The 21,395-nt window shown below is 44.3% G+C and overlaps 1 long non-coding RNA gene across 1 annotated transcript; it reads left to right on the plus strand.

Moving 5' to 3' along the window:
• Window positions 1–13,113: 13,113 nt before the first annotated feature.
• LOC120973540 (uncharacterized) lies at window positions 13,114–18,595 on the plus strand. The gene is made up of 2 exons (XR_005768599.3): window positions 13,114–16,370; window positions 16,650–18,595. It is a non-coding gene; the product is annotated as an uncharacterized lncRNA (long non-coding RNA).
• Window positions 18,596–21,395: the final 2,800 nt, after the last annotated feature.

Raw genomic sequence — 21,395 nt, forward strand, 5'->3', positions numbered from 1 at the left:
TGCAGTTCCTGGGTGGTCTTGGTGATGAACTCCTGGGTGGTGGGCACTCCTCGCCCCGTGCTCTCCTGAGGAACATGTGTTGCGAAGCACGCTTTCAAGTGGTGCCCAAGCGCCTCCCTCGTGAGGTTGGCAAGGTCTGAGGCCCTCCAGAAGAGAGCCCCCGAGCCCTGCCCGAGGAGGGCGCCGGGCGCGCTTTCCTATGCGACGGAGGGAGGCGCCCCTGGGACGAGCGCTGATCCTGATGAGACTCCTGCCGCGACGCCATCCTCCTGAGGTCCTGCGCGGCGCAGCTGCTTCTTCCTGGGAATGGTCTCCAGAGGGCCTTCACTTCTGCTGTCGGGGTCATCGATTTCTCCGGCTTGAAAGGCGCGCTCGAGGGAGCACACCGCATCCCTCTCTTCACACGGGACCGTGATGATTCCTCCGCTTCCTGGCATCTTGAGAACGTTGTAGCCGTGATGGGTGACTGCCATGAACTTGGCCAGGGCTGGATACCCGAGGATGGCATTGTACGGCAGGCGGATGTGCGCGACGTCGAAGTCGATGAGCTCGGTGTGGTAGTTCTTGCGCTCCCCGAAGGTGACAGGCAGGCGGACCTACCCTATCGGTGTGGTGGAACCGTCGGTCACTCCTAAGAAAGGCTTGGTGGGCTGGAGCTGTTCATATGGCACTTGGAGATTGTCGAACGTGTCGACGGACAGGACGTTGAGCCCTGCGCCGCCGTCGATGAGGGTCTTGGTGACCTGCACATTGCTGATGATTGGGGAACACAACATAGGGAGGGCGCCAGCGGTGGCTGCGCACTTGAGCTAATCTGCCGAGTTGAATGTGATGGCGCATTGGGACCACTTGAGCGGGCGCGTGGCCTCGAGCTTGGGGAGCACCGCGTTCACCTCGCGAGCGAACTGTTTGAAGATGCGCTGAGAGGCTGGGGCCTGGGCGCTGCCCAAGATGCAGGCGATTGCACGCGGCTCCTGGAAGCCCCCAGCCCCCTCGTCCTGGTGGTGGTCGTCGTTCCTTCTTGGTGGCGGCAGCGGGGGAAGACCGGCGTTGCCTTGGGGACGATCCTCACGAGGCTGATCCCTCCAGGCGCCCTCGCGAGGTTGGTCCTACCAGCGGTCCTCGCGAGGCCTGTCGTGCCATTCCTGGCGCGGGCCACGGTCGTCCCAGCGTCCGCCTCCATGTCCTCCTCCGCGGCCGTAGCCCCGGTCGCTGCACTCGGGGCATCGACCGAAGCGTCCTTCTCGTATGGCTCTGAGCTCTTGAGAGTCGCTGGTGTTGTGGATGTTCAGGTTGTGGAAGGCGCAGAACGGTCGGCTGTTCTTGGAAGACTCGGGCTGATCTCTGCCCCGCTTGGTGTCGGGCTCCGCTGCGAGCACAGCTGCGAGCACAGCTGCCTCCTTGCGCTTCACGTCCTTGGCCTTGGTTTTCTTCTCCTCTGCGCCCATGGCTGGCAGCTCAAAGAGAGAGAGGCGCCCCTCCTCAGCTCTTGCGCACTTGGTCGCCAGGTTGAACAACTCCTGAGAGGTGCAGAGCTCCTCGTGGATGGCGAGCTCTTCCTTCATCTTGACGTCGCGGACGCCGTCTGAGAACGCGGAGATGATGGCTTCGTCCGTGACCTTGGGGATCTTGAGGCGGGTGTTGTTGAAGCACTGGATGTACTTCTGGATGGTCTCTCCTGGTTGCTGCTTGATGCGGCGTAGATCACCCGCGGCCAGCGGGCGGTCGCGAGTGCCCTGGAAGTTGGCAACGAAGCGGTCGCGCATCTCGTCCCAGGAGGAGACCGAGCCGTGCTGCAGGTTCAGGAGCCAGGAGCGAGCTCCATCCTTGAGAACCATGGGAAACCAGTTCGCCATGACTTTTTCATCGCCGTTGGCTGCTTCGATGCTCAGCTCGTAAAGCTGCAGGAACTCCGCGGGGTCGGCGCTGTCGTCGTAGTGAGGAGGCAGATCCGGCTTGAACTTGCCTGGCCAAGCGACGCTACGCAGCTCGGGGGTGAAGGTGCGGCAGCCAGCCGTGGTTGCCGGGGCCTGCTTTGGAGGTGGAGCTTGGTCTTGACGAGGCCCGCGCTGCGCCGCTGCGGGCGGTGCGCGGTCTTGACGAGGCGGCGCGGAAGCACAGGTGCGGCTTCTCGCGGCCGAGGGATTTCTTGGCAGCTTCTCTCTTCGCGCGCGGGCACCGGGCGCGGTGGATCACGCCGCGGAGCCGCGCGCTTTGGTGCCAAGGCGCTGTCTTGGGGCAGAGGTGGTGGAGGCACACCATGAGCCTCGTCGCCCATGGCTGGTTGAGGGGGAGGCAGAGAGAGGGACGGCGCCGGAGAGTCCCCTGCGACGCGGTCGAGCCACTCCTCATAGAGGTCGTCGACGGGGCGGTAGCGCAGGAGTTCGTTCACCGCGAGGAGCGCGGCGCGCGTGAGACGAAGAACCGGCAGGGGTCAGGGATGGAGTGGCGGTGTGGCCGTCCTGCCGCACCGAAGGACGCAGCGAGGATGCCTGCTGCTCGTTCCCCGCCGGGCCGGTGGCAGCGTTGGCGGCGGGAGACGGAGAACAACGAGGTGGCCCGCCGACGGGAGCCGTCTGAGCGACGCGGGCGATGAGGGCAGCCCGATGCTCAGCTCGAGCACGGCGAGCGTCCTCCATGGAGACGACGGAGTGACGGAGCGACGAACTGATGGAAGGGAAGCTACGGCGCACCCCTACCTGGCGCGCCAAATGGCGCCGTCCATGGGGCTCCGACAAACCCTTAAGGTTCCAACACTGGGGTGCGCGCGAAGTCTTTCCCTCCTACCGATCTACGCCCTAGCTCGCTAAGATCTCGCGGACAAACTTGACGAACTCGCAACACAGAAAGACACGAGGTTTATACTGGTTCGGGCCACCGTTGTGGTGTAATACCCTACTCCAGTGTGGTGGTGGATTGCCTCTAGGGCTGATGATGAACAGTACAAGGGAAGAACAACCTCCTGAGGTTGAGGTGTTCTTGTGGCTAGGGTAGGCTCTCGATCGGGTTGGATCAAGCAAAGATGAGATGCCGCTAAGATGAGATGAGTGGTAAGGTAGGGGAAAGATGAGATGCCTCTATTATGGTGGCTAGCTCTACTTATATAGGCCCTGGCCCTCTTCCCAAATATCGAGCGGGAAGGGAGCCAACAACGGCGGGCAAATTTGAAGGGGGACAGCTAGTACAAGCTATCCTGACAAAAGTGGTCTTCGCCTGCGAAAAGCTCTGGTGGTGACGCCGTCTTGGGCTCCATGATGACCTCCGTCTTGCCGTCCTCCTGGTCTTGGTCTCATTGCACCAATATAGCAACCTTTGCCTGATGCCTCAGTACTCTTCGCGTGCGCTGGCCTCCTTAGCACCAAAGAGGAAATAAGGACGCTGCGCGCGCTGGCACCCGCCTGGTGTCGTTCGTCATGGCTCGTCACGAGAGCCTCGTGAGGTTTGCCCTGCCTTGATATCTCCACCCCTCATGAGCCTGCCTGGCTAGGCTACTCCAGAGGAGGTCTTGCGTCGTCCGCCTCACGAGGCTTGGACCATCGCGAGGGTCTTGGATGCCTTGTTGATGAAGATGGTCCGTACGGCCTGCTTGCTTAGCCACGCCGTGGGCCGCAGGCAGGCAAGTCTGGGGACCCCCGTTCCCAGAACGCCGACACATCTTTCATATGATTTATAGCATGCGCTGCTTCTAATTTGTTGAAATGCCATTTATGATGGGACACTTTTAACTTGGCAGAGTCATATTGGTTGTATCTTTCATGTGGTATCTACCTTGCATTGCTTCTTATTTGTTGAAATGGTTTCTGCTTAGTTTACACAAACAGTTGTGAATATGCCATGCCGTCCTGTTTTTCGTATTATTCCATCCTGGAATCATGTGTTTGCCTTACATCAAAGTAGTGATTGTCAGTATCATGCACGAATGAGTTCTGAAGAGTGAATTTTATTGCTTTTTCTTGTCGGTTTTACTTGACAATTCAAAATCAATAAAGCGGAAGGAAGTTAGCAAGGCAGCTGATGAAGGTGCTCCTTCCAAACAGAGGGCCTCTGCAGATTCTACTCCTCCACCCCCCCCCCCCAAAGATGATTTCCAAGACAACAGATGCATAGACACTCAACGTAGCTGTGTTGGTGATGAGCACGTCTCCCCTAGCGCACCATCACAGGTGCTCCCTCTAACTTGGCACTGTTATATGTGGTTGCATGTTATGTATGATGTTTAGCTTGTATTGCTTCTAATTTTGTTGAATTTCATCTGCTTACTTTACACATTATACCTGTGACTAAGACACGTGTTCCTGTTTCTAGAACATACAATATCTGTCTATCACACCATGTTCTTACATCAAAGTACATTTGTTCTGAAGAACTAAATTGTTATTCGTTTTTCTTGTCAGCTTGACTTAACATGGCATAGAGAAAGAGGAAGCAACACAGAACGACAGGGAAAGGGAAGCGAAACAATCCTGCAGATTCTGCTGGTACTGATGGTGCAATAGAAGGTGAAAGTCCAGCGAAAAATTGTACCGACAGGGTATCCCGTGCTACACGAGCTGCAGAACAAGCCAAACAGAAACAAATAGCTGCCACCAAACAAGCAGAGACAGCCCTAGTTGTTGCAACACCTTCCACAGTACCACCAGCTGCACGATTTACTCGTTGGTCAACTCAGCTAGTAGCACGTTCCCAAGCTCCCTTGCCACCTGACACTACTTCCGAAGCACTCTTGACACAAGATGAGTTGGCAAGATCAGATGAACTTTGTGAGCTTCAACAGCAAGAAGGTAGTTGCCAGAGTCAAGTTACAGTTGCATGCTTCTTTTATGTAGTCTCACAGTTTGATGTACACTAACACTTCCTATTTTCGTTGTTGGACTAGCACCTAGGCACAAGAGGAAACAAACATAAGGGATAATGCTCGATAGGTTAACTAAATCTAGAGGAGGAAGAATGGAGATCCGTTTTGAGGCTGGTTTAAAAAGGCCACGTGATGCTACAGAGTCAGCCAAGTTAGTATCTGAGGTAGTGGTTGCCGTTAGGTGTCAGGTACGTATCCTCCCAACATGGATTCAGTACAGGAATGACAAAGACGAAACCCAGTTCAACACCTTCCTCGACCATTTATCTGTAAGTATGGTTATGTATGGAAACTAGTAATATCGTCTTGCTCTATCCAATACTTTCTAGGTTGCTGATAATGAGACTCCCATAATTTTCAACAGATGAGGTTCAAGTTGGATAGCCAAGATGATGCAACCAGACAAGCTTGCACCCATGTTTTCAAGTCTGCTCTGCGACAGTATCAGTATAACTTGAGGAAAACTCACTTTGAAGGCAAGGCTAACAGTGAACTTGCCCAAACATCTCAGTGGAAAATATATCGGATGAAGACTGGAGAGACCTCGTTAAACACTGGTCTGATCCAAAGTATCAGGTACATTATATATATATGTGTGTGTGTGTGTGTGTGATCAGATCACATGTTGAAGTCCTATTTACATATGTGCCACATAATATATCTTGTTGTAGGTGAACTATTCAAAGAACAAGGCCAACTGTACGAAAGTGAAATTCCAACAGAAGACAGGATCTCGTAGCTATATTGCACACTGCGAGGCTCTTGTAATTAGCTGCTGTTTCACTCTTTTCGTTGTACCATATTATCAGATCTATATTGAATTGTTCCAAATGCAGAGGAAATCCCGCAAGGACCAAAAAGTACCTGAACCAAATGCTGTGGAAATCTTCAAGGACTGTCACACCAGCAAGACGAAGGGCATGACTACACCAGTCAAAGCCACTGTTGTAAGTCCTTAATCCTCATGCCTTTTAACTACTACTTACTCTGACTTGTGCCTTGAACTGCATGGTTTGCAGCCAATGTCTATTACTCTTTTCAATTTTATACACAATTGTCTTAGCGTATCATTGCACCTTACAAGGTTTAAAAGAGAGGAGTGATGTTCCTTTGATCTTAACCTGTAATCTAGTTTCGTGCTGGACTTGCCCGCACAACGTTACAATTGCCTGTTTGTCTGTTCGCAATTGTTTTGTGATATGAATGATGTCATACTATGCTTACCGTATTATAAACTTTGTCTCTTTATCCTTAGTTGTCAATACAATGTGAAGAAATAGATAATACATTAGCCATGGTACATGGTCATATGTTTGGAACCTGGTTTTATTATGTACTTTGCAGTAAAATACAACTAATATTTTACATGGGTTCACCAGAATAAGTTCTATATATAGACCAAAGCTATTTTGTTTTGTTTTGCTGCCTCCTTAATATCTTCTGTTCTAGTACTACTAATGTAAAAACTCAACTTTTCAGGAAGCTATGGAAAAATGGTGGAACCACCACCTTCTGAAGGTGGCGAGGCAACTATAACCGCAATGTCAGCTCTTGCTGCAGTGGGTCAGTACCTGTCCACTAACAGCGCCAAAAGCACGTTCCTGCGTAATACTGGGTTGGTTGTTAAGGCAATCTCGTCCAAACTGCCTCATGATCAAGATATGAAAGCTCAAAACAATGTTATGTCTGCGCTCCAGACACAAGTCCGTTCCTTAATAGAGACCCTTTGTGAAACAAGGACAGGCATTGTTCGATGTCGTCAAGATATGCATAGTTTTGAAACCAGACTATCAGACATTTGCTTTGTTGTTCAGGAGCCTAGGAGAAGTGAAGGCGAAGGTTATGGTGCTCCATCGGACAATACAACATGAAAACATAACAGTCAGGTCAAATGAACTGAGCTTCTGAACTTCTGGTGGTGCATTTATCTGCCAGACTGTTGACTTTTATGCCAACCTACCTTTTGTTTTATAGTTGTAATTTGTTTTGTTGTGATATAAAATTTGTTCTTAACGTCCAGCCACCGGCTGAAGAAAACAGCAAGCCATTTTTGTGTAGTGTAGGGTGTTCCCTATATTTGCACTGGTGGCGATCTTTGATGCCCAGTGGATGTAATCTGTGCAATCGCCTTAATAGCCTAGCGTTAGTTTCAGGCTTATTTATTTCCTAGTCTTCTTTTTCCCTGATTTGCTAGTGGCCGCAACAACCATGGGCCATATACGAACCGTGGTAGCCTTGACCCTGCTATGGGCCGTAGGATCCATGGGCCTCCTACGGGCCGTCTTTAAATGGGCCTCCAACACAGCCGTAGAATCGGTGGGCCTCGGGCCGTCGGATAAATGGTCTACATGGGTGATACGTCCATTTTGCATCATGCTTTTATATCGATATTTATTGCATTATGGGCTGTTATTACACGTTATGTCACAATACGTATGCCTTTTCTCTCTTATTTTACAAGGTTTACATGAAGAGGGAGAATGCCAGCAGCTGGAATTCTGGGCTGGAAAAGGAGCAAATATTAGAGACCTATTCTGCACAGCTCCAAAAGTCCTGAAACTTCACGGAGGCAGTTTTTGGAATTAATAAAAAATACTGGCAAAAGAATCAACCAGAGGGGGGCCACCCACCATCCATGAGGGTGGGGGGTGCGCCCCCTACCTCGTGGGCCCCCTGGCAGGCCTCCTGTGCCCATCTTCTGCTATATGAAGTCTTTTACCCTGGGAAAAAAATCATAAGCAAGCTTTCGGGATGAAACACCGCCGCCACGAGGCGGAACCTTGGCGGAACCAATCTAGGGCTCCGGCGGAGCTGTTCTGCCGGGGAAACATCCCTCCGGGAGGGGGAAATCATCACCATCGTCATCACCAACGATCCTCTCATCGGGAGGGTGTCGGTGTACAAAAAGAGGGGCGCACTTTTGTACCCCTATACCTGTGCACGGGCAGTCGGAGCCGCGCCCACGGTCACACCAAGTAGAACAGGGGAGGTGAGCCAAGGTAAGACCGAAGCCCAAGACAACCAGAGCAATGCCAAGGCCAAGACCACAAAGAGCAGAGGGACGAAGCAGGTTCCCCCGGCAAGACCCTTGCCGGGGCAGCTCACCCCACACCAACAGAGCGAGCCACCCTTGAGCCCACGGTCTCCAACATCACGTTGGGCCAGGGCTTGGGAGGCACCTCCATGGTGGCATGCAGATCTTTGTGAAGACAAGGAACACTCAAGATCAGATGAGGATTAGAAGACGACGATCCTCGGCAGGATCCTTGCCGAGGAAGGCCACCAGACCCCCGGCAAGATCCTTGCCGGGGACGACAGCACGCCACGGCAAGAGCCTTGCCGGGCCACCCGGCAAGGCCCTCACCAAGGACGCCAGCAAGGCCACTGCCAGGCCCGCACCAACCAAGTCTCCACCGTTCACATGCAGCTGCCAACCCCACCAGCTGGGCGGGCACCTGCGTGGCAACATGCAGCTCCCAGGCCAACTCATCAAACGCCTGCGTGGCGGCATGCAGATCTTCGTGGAGGCTCCGCCACCGCGCCACCTCAGCTGCCTGCCTGCCTCCGTGGTGCCGCATGCGTTGCTAGCCAGGGCGCGTGTCGAAGCAAGGAGGAGCGGCGACGGATGGGACGGGCCTCGCCCCCGTCCCCGATAAAGCAAGGGGACACCTAAGCTACGCATTAAATGCGTCTTGTCCTGTAATACGAGCGATAAGCTCATAGCACTGTGCGCCTTTCCACCTCCTGTATGCCACTGTGGCAGCCCCTTTCGCCTATAAAAGGAGGCCCATGGCATACTGGAGAAGGATTCGGCTCTTTCGAACCACACGCTCACCACAGCTAGTTCGAGAGCTCAAGAACTCTCTGAAATACACCCACCAAAGCAGGACTAGGGTTTTACGCATCCTCGCGGCCCGAACCTGGGTAAATGATCCTTGTGCTGACTACTGATCCTGCTCTTCTTGCAACCTTGCGCCCCGGCAACCGTAGTAGGGATTCTTGTGATCCCATAGGTGTCGTTCCACACCGACAGAGGGGGTCAATCTCCATCAACATCTTCACCATCACCATCTCCTCTAAAACCCTAGTTCATCTCTTGTATCCAATCTTTGTCCCAAAACCTCATATTGGTACCTGTGGGTTGCTAGTAGTGTTGATTACTCCTTGTAGTTGATGCTAGTCATGTGAATTTGGTATTCGTTCGATATTTTGATGAGATGTATGTTGTCTCTCCTCTAGTGGTGTTATGTGAACGTCGACTACATGACACTTCACCATTGTTTGGGCCTAGAGGAATGCATTGGGAAGTAATAAGCAGATGATGGGTTGCTAGAGTGACAGAAGCTTAAACCCTAGTTTATGAGTTGCTTCGTAAGGGGCTGATTTGGATCCATATGTTTCATGCTATGGTTAGGTTTACCTTAATACTTCTTTTGTAGTTGCGGATGCTTGCAATAGGGGTTAACCATAAGTGGGATGCTTGTCCAAGAAAGGGAAGTACCCAAGCACCGGTCCACCCACATATCAAATTATCAAAGTAACGAACGCGAATCATATGAGCGTGATGAAAACTAGCTTGACGATAATTACCATGTGTCCTCAGGAGTGTTTTCCTTCATATAAGAGTTTGTCCAGGCTTGTCCTTTGCTACAAAAAGGATTGGGCCATCTTGGTGCACCTTATTTACTTTCATTACTTGTTACCCATTACAAATTACCTTATCACAAAACTATCTGTTACCGATAATTTCAGTGCTTGCAGAGAATACCTTACTGAAAACCACTTGTCATTTCCTTCTGCTCCTCGTTGGGTTCGACACTCTTACTTATTGAAAGGACTATGATAGATACCCTATACTTGTGGGCCATCAAGACTCTTTTCTGGCGCCGTTGCCGGGGAGTGAAGCGCCTTTGGTAGGTGGAATTTGGTAAGGAAAATTTTATATAGTGTGCTGAAATTTACTGTCCCTTGTTACTATGGAACATAATCCTTTGAGGGGCTTGTTCGGGGTATCTTCACCCCGACCAATAGAGCAAAGAGTTGCTCCTCAACCTACTGAAAATGTTTACTTTGAAATTCCTTCGGGTATGATAGAGAAACTACTAGCTAATCCTTTTACAGGAGATGGAACATTACATCCCGATTTGCACCTAATCTATGTGGATGAAGTTTGTGGATTATTTAAGCTTGCGGGTATGCCCGAGGATGTTATCAACAAGAAGGTCTTACCTTTATCTTTGAAGGGAAAGGCATTGACATGGTTTAGGCTATGTGATGATATGGGATCATGGAACTACAACCGATTGAAATTGGAATTTCATCAGAAGTTTTATCCTATGCATCTTATTCATCATGATCGCAATTATATATATAATTTTTGGCCTCGCTAAGGAGAAAGCATCGCTCAAGCTTGATGGAGGCTTAATTCAATGTTATATTCATGCCCCAATCATGAGCTCTCAAGAGAAATTATTATTCAAAAAATTTATGCTCTGCTTTCTCTCAATAATCGCTCCATGCTCGATACTTCTTGTACTGGTTCTTTTATGATGAAGACTATTGAATTCAAATGGGATTTATTGGAAAGAATTAAACGCAACTCTGAAGATTGGGATCTCGATGAAGGTAAGGAGTCAGGTATAACACCTAAATTTGATTGTGTTAAATCTTCTATGGACACCGATGTTTTCCGTGAATTTAGCACTAAGTATGGACTTGACTCTGAGATAGTAGCTTCTTTCTGTGAATCCTTTGCTACTCATGTTGATCTCCCTAAGGAGAAGTGGTTTAAATATAATCCTCCCATTGAATTAAAAGTAGTTGCACCTATTAAAGTTGAAGAAAAGACTATCACTTATAATGTTGATCCTATTGTTCCTACCGCTTATATTGAGAAACCACCTTTCCCTGTTAGAATAAAGGATCATGCTAAAGCTTCAACTGTGGTTCGTAAGAGTAATACTAGAACACCTACACCCCCTGAGCAAATTAAAGTTGAACCTAGTATTGCTATGGTTAAAGATCTCTTGGCTGATAATATTGATGGGCAAGTCATTTACTTCTGTGATGAAGCTGCTAGAATTGCTAGACCAGATACTAAGAATAAACATAGACCTGTTGTAGGCATGCATGTTATTTCTGTTAAAATAGGAGATCATTGTTATCATGGCTTATGTGATATGGGTGCTAGTGCAAGTGCGATACCTCATTCCTTATACAAAGAAATTATGCATGATATTGCACCTGCTGAGTTAGAGGAAATTGATGTTACAATTAAGCTTGCCAATAGAGACACTATTTCACCAGTTGGGATTGTTAGCGATGTTGAAGTCTTGTGTGGGAAAGTTAAATATCCTGCTAATTTTTTTGTTCTTGGTTCCCCACAAGATAACTTTTGTCCCATCATATTTGGTAGACCGTTCTTGAATACTGTTAATGCGAGGATAGACTGCAAAAAGGATGTTGTTACTATTGGTTTGGGGGATATGTCTCATGAGTTTAATTTTGCTAAATTTCGTAGACAACCCCATGATAAAGAATTGCCTAGTAAAGATGAAATTATTGGTCTTGCTTCTATTGTCGTGCCTCCTAATGATCCTTTAGAACAATATTTGCTCGACCATGAAAATGATATGTTTATGAATGAAAGAAGGGAAATAGATGAAGTATTCTTTAAAACGGGACCTATTTTGAAACACAACTTGCCTGTTGAAATCCTAGGGGATCCTCCTCCACCCAAGGGTGATCCCGTGTTTGAGCTTAAACCATTACCTGATACTCTTAAATATGCTTATCTTGATGAAAAGTAGATATATCCTGTTATTATTAGTGCTAACCTTTCAGAGCATGAAGAAAATAAATATTGAAAACTCTGAAGAAGCACCGTGCTGCTATTGGATATACTCTTGATGATCTTAAGGGCATTAGTCCCACTCTATGCCAACACAAAATAAAATTGGAGAAAGACGCTAAACCGGTTGTTGATCACCAACGGCAGTTAAATCCTAAGATGAAAGAAGTGGTAAGAAAAGAAATACTAAAGCTTCTGGAGGCAGGTATAATTTATCCCGTTGCTGATAGTCAGTGGGTAAGTCCTATCCATTGTGTCCCTAAGAAGGGAGTTATTACTGTTGTTCCTAATGATAAAGATTAATTGATCCCACAAAGAATTATTACAGGTTATAGAATGGTAATTGATTTCTGCAAATTAAATAAAGCTACTAAAAAGGATCATTACCCTTTACCTTTTATTGATCAAATGCTAGAAAGATTATCCAAACATACACATTTTTGCTTTCTAGATGGTTATTCCGGTTTCTCTCAAATACCTGTGTCAAAAGAGGATCAAGAAAAGACCACCTTTACTTGCCCTTTCGGTACCTTTGCTTATAGACATATGCCTTTTGGTTTATGTAATGCACCTGCTACCTTTCAAATATGTATGACTGCTATATTCTCTGACTTTTGTGAAAAGATTGTTGTGGTTTTCATGGAAGATTTCTCTGTATATGGAACTTCTTTTGATGATTGCTTAAGCAACCTTGATCGAGTTTTGTAGAGATGTGAAGAAATTAATCTTGTCTTGAATTGGGAGAAGTGCCACTTTATGGTTAATGAAGGTATTGTCTTGGGGCATAAATTTTTTGAAAGAGGTATTGAAGTTGATAAAGCTAAAGTTAACGCTATTGAAAAGAAGCCATGTCCCAAGGACATTAAAGGTATAAGAAGTTTCCTTGGTCATGCCGGTTTTTATAGGAGGTTCATTAAGGACTTCTCTAAAATTTTCTAGGCCTCTGACTAATCTCTTACAAAAAGATGTTCCTTTTGTCTTTGATGATGATTGTGTAGAAGCATTTGAAATACTTAAGAAAGCCTTGATTTCTGCACCTATTGTTCAGCCACCTGATTGGAATTTACCCTTTGAAATTATGTGTGATGCTAGTGATTATGTTGTAGGTGCTGTTCTAGGACAAAGAGTTGATAAGAAATTAAATGTTATCCAATATGCTAGTAAAACTCTAGATAGTGCCCAGAGAAATTATGCTACTACTGAAAAAGAATTTTTAGCAGTTGTATTTGCTTGTGATAAGTTCAGACCATATATTGTTGATTCTAAAGTAACTCTTCACACTGATCATGTTGCTATTAAATACCTTATGGAAAAGAAAGATGCTAAACCTAGACTTATTAGATGGGTTCTCTTGCTACAAGAATTTGATTTGCATATTATTGATAGAAAGGGAGCTGAGAACCCCGTTGCAGACAACTTGTCTAGGTTAGAGGATGTTCTTGATGACCCACTACCTATTGATGATAGCTTTCCCGATGAACAATTAGCTGTCATAAATGCTTCTCGTACTGCTCCATGGTATGCTAATTACATTGTTGCTGAATTTATACCACCTAGTTTCACATACCAACAAAAGAAAAAGTTTTTCTATGATTTAAGACATTACTTCTCGGATGACCCACACCTTTATAAAGAAGGAGTAGATGATGTTATTAGACGTTGTGTACCTGAGCATGAATAGGAACAGATCCTACGCAAGTGTCACTCCAAAGCTTATGGAGGACACCACGCTGGAGATAGAACTGCACATAAGGTATTGCAATCCGGTTTTTATTTGCCTACTCTCTTCAAAGATGCCCGTAAGTTTGTCTTGTCTTGTGATGGATGTCAAAGAATTGGTAATATTAGTAGACGCCAAGAAATGCATATGAATTATTCACTTGTTATTGAACCATTTGATGTTTGGGGCTTTGATTATATGTGACCGTTTCCTTTCTATAACGGGTATACACATATTTTAGTTGCTGTTGATTACGTTACTAAGTGGGTAGAAGCTAGCCCAACTAGTAGTGCTGATCATAACGCCTTTATTAAGATGCTTAAAGAAGTTATTTTTCCGAGGTTTGAAGTCCCTAGATATTTAATGACTAATGGTGGTTCACATTTTATTTATGATGCCTTTCGTAAAATGCTTGCTAAGTATCTATACCTATACTAATCATAGACTCCTAAGAAATTACCACGTTAATTAGAAATTAGAGCCGTTAATCTGGTGGGACCAGACTATTATGGTGTAGATTCACTTAAAATTTTGGTTCGTTGCAAAAAAAACGCTCGGAAGCCCACGACTTTTTTGCATCGGTCGTAATAACGAATCCATCTAAAATACGATTATAGTTTTACTACTAACCCATCCATTATTCCCAAAAAAAGCAAATCTTTAAATTTCAAAGAAAAACTAAAGCAATCTTTATCTCTTTCGCGACCAAAAAAAACTCAACCTGCTCATATACTCCAGCCGTATCGTTCCATAAAAACAAAGGAAAAAAAAATCCATAGCGTCTTTCCTTCGGCCCGAGCAGCCGCGCCGCCGGAGCTTGCGAGCCCCGCCGCCACCTCGACTCCTCCGCGTCTGGTGCGATGCCGGAGCATCCATCGCACCTGGCGAGCTTACCATCGAGAAGGAGCCGCCGCGTCGTCCTCCTGCTTTGAATCTTCCCGTCCTTCCCTGTTCCTCTCTCACCTCTCTCTGCCTTGCCTCCACAGGGACACCGGGACGCCGGCGGCATGCGGAACGACGCCGCCCCAACTCGATCCACGCCCTCCTCCATTGCCTGCTCTCCCGCCACTAGTCCTCGCCTCGAATCAGTCGTGCTGGCAGCCGTCCTTGCCAGATCCTAGCTTGGTCGCCCGCTGAAAGATCCAGCGCCCTTGTGCCTCTCACTGTTGATGGCGGTAGGAACGACGGAGCCATGCATGTGTCGGCGCCCATGTGGTACGAGCTGAGCGACCGCCTTGCGGAGCGGCTGCAGAGCTGCAGCGCGCCCTGCCTCGAGCAGCACGCATGGGTGGCGGCTGAGACGTCAGAGGAGCTTCAGCAGAAGGCGGTGATCCAATAGTACTCCTTCCAGTACAACACTAACCTATGCAAAGTGGACCTTTCTTTACCCTGCCCAGCTCCCATCATTGATCCGTCCATGCTTGAGGTAATGTGTACATAGAACGAGGATGCCAAGCCAAATTTGTTGAACGAGGATGTCAAGTTTCAGGTAATATTGCTGCTGGCCCAACTGTTCACCTTTTAAAACCGTTTTTTTGTGACAGTCGCCTCTGTATCAACTCAACAGGGAAGTATCTATTTGTTAGTGTTATTTCTGCAATTTTGTAAGCCAGATTTGTGCCAAGTGCATTGCATAATATATCTCTAATAGGTCCATTGCTATTTCTGTGATCCTCCATCAATTTTTATTACAATAGAAAAATGGTCCTTAACACATATATAGACATAGTATGCACTGGGAAACTAATATATATGATGGTTGATAACAATTACTTCAGGGTATCCATTCTGCTATATTTTACATACTCAACAAAATTGGTGACATGTAATCTGGTAGATAAAACAGTCTGATATTTTTTTTTCTTTTGCAAGTTTAGTCCGAGATATTCTCTTCTTCCCTACAAATAATTCTGTATTGATGAGTTATCATTCAATGTGATTCAGTTTCCAGCCATAGATTAGGTGCATGGGTGAACTACACGATTCACAGAATAAAAAACTGCATCAAGGATTAAATTTTACATGCGTGAAGCATTTTACAGTAAATTTCCTATTATTCATCAGCTAGCGGAATGAACGGACACTGTATGACAAGGTGAACAAGACACTAAATATCACAAGTCGTAATAATTCCAAGCTATTTCTACAAAAGCATTTCACTAGAATATGTTGTGATTACCTTTTTTCTTAAGTTTCAGAAGGTTATCTTGGATTGAAATGACAATTTTTAACTTTTCACCTTTTTTAATAGCTCTGAAGACCATTAGAAAATTGAACTGGCGATGAGTTCAATCAGGTCAAAAATTGTTGGTCAAACATGAAAGGATGCACATTCGTTTTTGAAGACTCAAAAAAACATTTCATGAAGCAGCCTTGACGTATCAGTCAAGTCTCACTTTTTTTATTCATTGTTTGCCATTTGCATGGTGTGTATCATTTTTTGTTGTTGTTAGAAGGCAGACTACCAGAAAGTGTTTCCAGCTGATTATAATTCTGTTCACCATAGATATCTAAAGTTTGTGGTTCAATTTATGAACTGCACTGGTCTAGATACTATTGCTGAAAGTTGATGCTGACACCCAGTAAGATCCTCCTGGAGCTGCCTTCTCTGGCATATCTCCAATCATGCATCTAATAATTCACATCATAAATGTTAAATTTCTGATAGGCTTACTATACACACATGTTTCTGGATCTTACAGAATATCAGATGTTAAAGAGTAATATATCAGTTTACTCTACCTGATACATTAATCTTTTTGTTTTTGTCTCTATTCTATTTATGGTGGAAAAAAGGTTTCTTCACCATTTGGTTGATGTTTAATTAAACCATTTTTGTATGCCTATTGAATATATGTTAATTCAATCGATATTCCAAATAACAATTTTATATCGTGCTGCTTACTACAGTTTTTTCCTCTGAAGAAACAACACCAAGGCACCCAGTGAGTATTTTTCAGTTCAACTGATATTCCACTTTTGCATATTTTAGTACTTCCCATAGTTATTTCCTCTCAAGAAACAACACCAAGGCAATATATTTTTACCCTGTTTATAACAGCCTAATTGTTTCCAACAATAGAGACTGAGGCTATCTTATTAAATGTTCCTTTTTGCACCCTACTGATCAGCTGCATAATATCCTTCTGATATATATAGCAAAAAATACTTTTCCTAAACTATGAAAGACATTATTATTTTTCTGATTAAAATCTATCTCACAGGTGCCGCCATGGCAACATCCATGAGACTATAAGGATCCTGAGGGAAAGAGTTGCGAGCCGATGGCGCATCTATTCACACCATGGACATTCATCGCCTGCTACTCGTGCGCCCACTCTGAAGGCAAGCAAGTATGTATATTAAGTTTCATGCTGCAGTTAACATTTAATCATATTAATATTATCTCTGATATCCTGGACACAACATAGATTTTACAAGCAAAACTTTATCAAGCTAGATTTGTTGCACGTGCACTGCATGTTGATGTAATTGGACTGGACTAATTTTGTGTTTTTCCATCATGTTGAAAGTTGTCCCTAATGTACGTACATCGTGATCATCTGGCCTTGCCTGATGCTTCGCTATTTGAGGACCATGCAGTAAAATGAATTTAATTTCCAGTCTATGTAGGATTATTAATCATCTGATGCGGAAAGTTTAAGGATTTCAGTATATGTTTAGTTACGCTCTTATAGTTTATGCAAGCGAATTAGCAGAAAGTAATTGCACGAACTATTCTCATTTTTCATAAATGTGAAGCATGTACAACTATTTTTCTATTGCGAAAAAAGCATTCCTTGCCCAGAGCGAGCCGACAAACAAATAAGAGTGACTCCAAGCTTTTTTCAGAACTGAGTTAGTTACGTTATCCGTAAGAGTATCTTAGGTTTTAAGTGACAATCTTCAAACTCTCTCTACTTTATTAATTTAATTTTTATAAATACTACGAAGACTAATTTTTTTTAAGAATTAAACCAATAAGTGTATTTAGTGAAGCCAGAGGTCTATTTGGAATATTCTTAGTGCAAGTCTGACATGAAAGGAGGGCTGTTGTTTTCCCATGACTTAATGGTGCTTCATGAAGCAACAGTCATAATATCAATCAAACTCGAAGCCTTTTTCTGATCTCCTTTGTTGTAAAACATTGTTTTGTAATATTCTTAACTTAATTAATGATCACTTCTATTATGCTACAATTTTATGCGCACCATGTTTTTAAATGCAATGGCCCACTACAAAACAGTTAACTATACATCAATTTCTCTTGAAGTTAGAAGGAAGTCCCTGTTATTTGTAATTTAATACGCAATACATCTATGAAGTTTCTTATTTCTTATTTAACTCTTCTATAGAATATGCTATTCCTAAAGGTTGTTGCTGACACCCAAAAAGCTCCTCAGTAGATATGTTCCTCTCCAGCACATCACTTGGTGGATCTAGAGAGGCAACCATCAGCTTATGAAAACGGGCAAATAAATTGCCTGCTATTGTTCCTTACCAAGAGTAATTTCCCCAGTGCCTAACTTACAATTTGATTTGTTACATCATGAAAAGATCTCCATGATGTGCATAGGCATGCGTATTTTTACATTGAATCCGTTTTCCTATCTTACATCCATGCATTCACATATTAGAGGATAAATATGTTGCAGGCTCTTATCTACATACATGAATGTGAACTCTGTATCCAATGGTAAAGCTCGCTTTATCAAGTGACATGGGCTAGACCTTTCCACATATATACTTCATTAGTTATCACAGTATATATTTTGCCAGCATCTTTGTATTATTAATGCACAGTATATTTCCATTCTAAATTCTTGACTTTATCAAATTTATGTTGTAGGAAAAAAGATCATGGAATAGCATCGGAGGTCTATATTGTTGTTACGATCTGCCTATTTTGATGCATTGTATTTGCATACATATACCAAGTTTTTCGTTAAATACTTATATTGCAGGACAATGGATGATCGAGTAGCACTCAAGATGGCAAGGTGGTTGAGATTTAGGAACTGTATCTTGAGGACTCATGATGCAGTTGTACGTCGATACATGTAGATTTATGACTATTGCCATATCATGCATTGTATCTATCTATCTATGTCTCCTTAACTTCAACATATTTACCTTGAATAATTATGGTTTAATACAGGTTCTTTCTCTATTAGTGATCTGATTTTTTTTTGTTTACACCCCCTTGGTTCAAACATTATTATTCTCTACATTAGACATTTATATAACTAAATAACTTTTAAATGCCTAAAAATATATTAGTTATGTTTTTTACTAAGGGGAGAACACATTGATATATCTATGTAGAAGTAAGTTTTGAAATATGTTATAGTATGATAGTACGTCATGTGTAAACGTCGGCTGGGCGTAGAACTTTGGCCAATTCTAATGGTCTTTAATGATGCAATTCGCTTAGTACCATTGAACCGAGCACTGATTTAAGGAAACTATGAATGAGTAACTATTTGAGGGAATGTACTTCCTTTTAGTCCTAAGGTTGGGCAAAAATCACGTGGTTTAAAATAATAAACATGCAAGTTTCTCATGTATTATTCCTACATCTTTCACTTCCAATATATAATACTTGCTTTGTGTTTGTTTGTGTAAATGTGTAAATAATGTACTAGCTCGTGCAGGTGCACGGGTTGACGACTAGTGATGTTAATCATAGAATTGCATCTCCATACCACCCGCAGTCTAGTGGTCAAGTATAACTTAGTAATAGAGAGCTTAAATTAATTTTGCAAAAGACTGTTAAGAGGTCTAGAAAGAATTGGTCTAAGAAACTTGATGATGCATTGTGGGCTATAGAACTGCATTTAAAAATCCTATGGGTATGTCTCCGTCTAAAATGGTTTATGGAAAAGCATGTCACTTACCTCTCAACTTGCCGGTGAGAAGAGGTTATTTGATATAAGCTCACTTGATGAATGGAGAACTCAGGCCTATGAGAATGCCAAACTATTTTAAAAAAATGTTAAAAGATGGCATGACAAAAGAATACAAAAGCGTGAATTTAATGTAGGTGATTATGTGTTGCTATTCAACTCTCGTTTAAGATTTTTTGCAGGAAAACTTCTCTCTAAATGGGAAGGTCCTTACGTTATCGAGGAGGTCTATCATTCTGATGCCATAAAAATCAACAACTTCGAAGGCACAAATCTAGAGGTGGTGAACGGTCAAAGAATCAAACATTATATCTCAGGTAATTCTATAAATGTTGAAACCAATGTTATTGAAACCGTAACCCCGGAGGAATATATAAGGGACACTTTCCAGAACGTTTCAGACTCCGAAAAGGAATAGGTATGTGGTACGGTAAGTAAACCGACTTCAAAACAATTCTAATAGCAATTTTTCTCCGTTTTGGAATATTAAAAAAATAGGAAAATAAGAAGTAGTCCGGGAAGGACACGAGGCGTCCACGAGGGTGGAGGGCGCGCCCTACCCCCTGGGCGCACCCCTGCCTCGTGGGCACCTCGTGTGCCCTCCGGACTCCGTTTTCTTGCAGGATACTTCTTTTGGTTGGTAAAAATTTATTATATAATCTCCCGAAGGTTTTGACCACCGTACCATGCAAATATCCTCTGTTTTTGTTTCGAGCTATTTTTCTGACAGATCTAGATCACCATGACATCTCCAAGTGCCCTCAAGGACAGGTTCTTCGAGAAGGTCATCAACCCCTACCTCGCGGAAGTGCTGCAACATCCTCAAACCATTGAGATGCATGAGGGGGTGCTGCACATCCGCGATGTTGAGGGACCCAGGAGGACCGGAAGCGTGGAGACAAGACTCGAAGCAATGGAGCAGCAAGTTTTCAAGTGCCAAGGGATGGTGGAACGCGGACTCGACACCAACCACATGATGATCGCGGAGTTCACCAACAACCACAAGATGGATGCCAAGAACATTGGGGAGGCCATCTTCAAGCTTCACGAGAAAATCGAGCACCTCCAAGCCCAGATCTATGACCTGCAAAATTAAAACTGTGAGTATGAATATAGATTCAAGAGGATTAGTTTGGCTGTAGATTTGAGGATCCCGGAGACTCGATCATCTTTCTATGATGGTGAGCCTATGCCTTGGAAGAGGGATGGCAAGCCTACATCATCAACAACTCCATCATCACCACCTCCGAGGAAGGAAAACTGAGTATCGGGTATGGGCACTCCCCTTGGCAACTGCCAAGCTTGGGGGAGGTGCCCCGGTATCGTATCACCATCACACTCCTATCTTTACCGTTTTTCTTAGTTCGATCCTTTTGGTAATATCTTGATCTAGTAGAATAAAATTTTAGTATGATTTAGTTTTGAGTTTTGCTTTATGAGCCTTCTATGTAATCGAGTCCGTGAGCTATATATAATAAAGATTAATGTTGAGTCGAGGGCTTGATTATCTTGCTATGGTCTTGAGGGAATAAAAGAATAAAAAGAAGTAAAGAGATCATATTGATCTTATGGAGAGTAATGACTTCACATATAAAGAGTATGATGAATAAAAGTTGTTGAGAGTTGACAAACATAGTTTTGGTCATCGTTGCAATTAATAGGAAGTAATAAAGGAAGAGAGGTTTTCACATATAAATATACTATCTTGGACATCTTTTATGATTGTGAGCACTCATTAAAATATGACTTGCTACAAGGTTGATGTTGGACAAGGAAGACAACGTAATGAGTTATGTTTTCTTATATCCGAAATAAAGTATATCATCATGGATCATCCAACATGTTGAGCTTGCCTAACTCCCTCATGCTAGCCAAATTCTTTGCACCAAGTAGAGATACTACTTGTGCTTCCAAATATCCTTAAACCCGGTTTTGCCATGAGATTCCACCATACCTACCTATGGATTGAGTAAGATCCTTTAAGTAAGTTGTCATTGTTGTATGCAATAAAAATTGCTCTCTAAACATGTATGATTTATTAGTGTGGAGAAAATAAGCTTTATA

Source organism: Aegilops tauschii, chromosome 2 (genome assembly GCF_002575655.3).
Source record: "Aegilops tauschii subsp. strangulata cultivar AL8/78 chromosome 2, Aet v6.0, whole genome shotgun sequence".
Taxonomy (NCBI): domain Eukaryota; kingdom Viridiplantae; phylum Streptophyta; class Magnoliopsida; order Poales; family Poaceae; genus Aegilops; species Aegilops tauschii.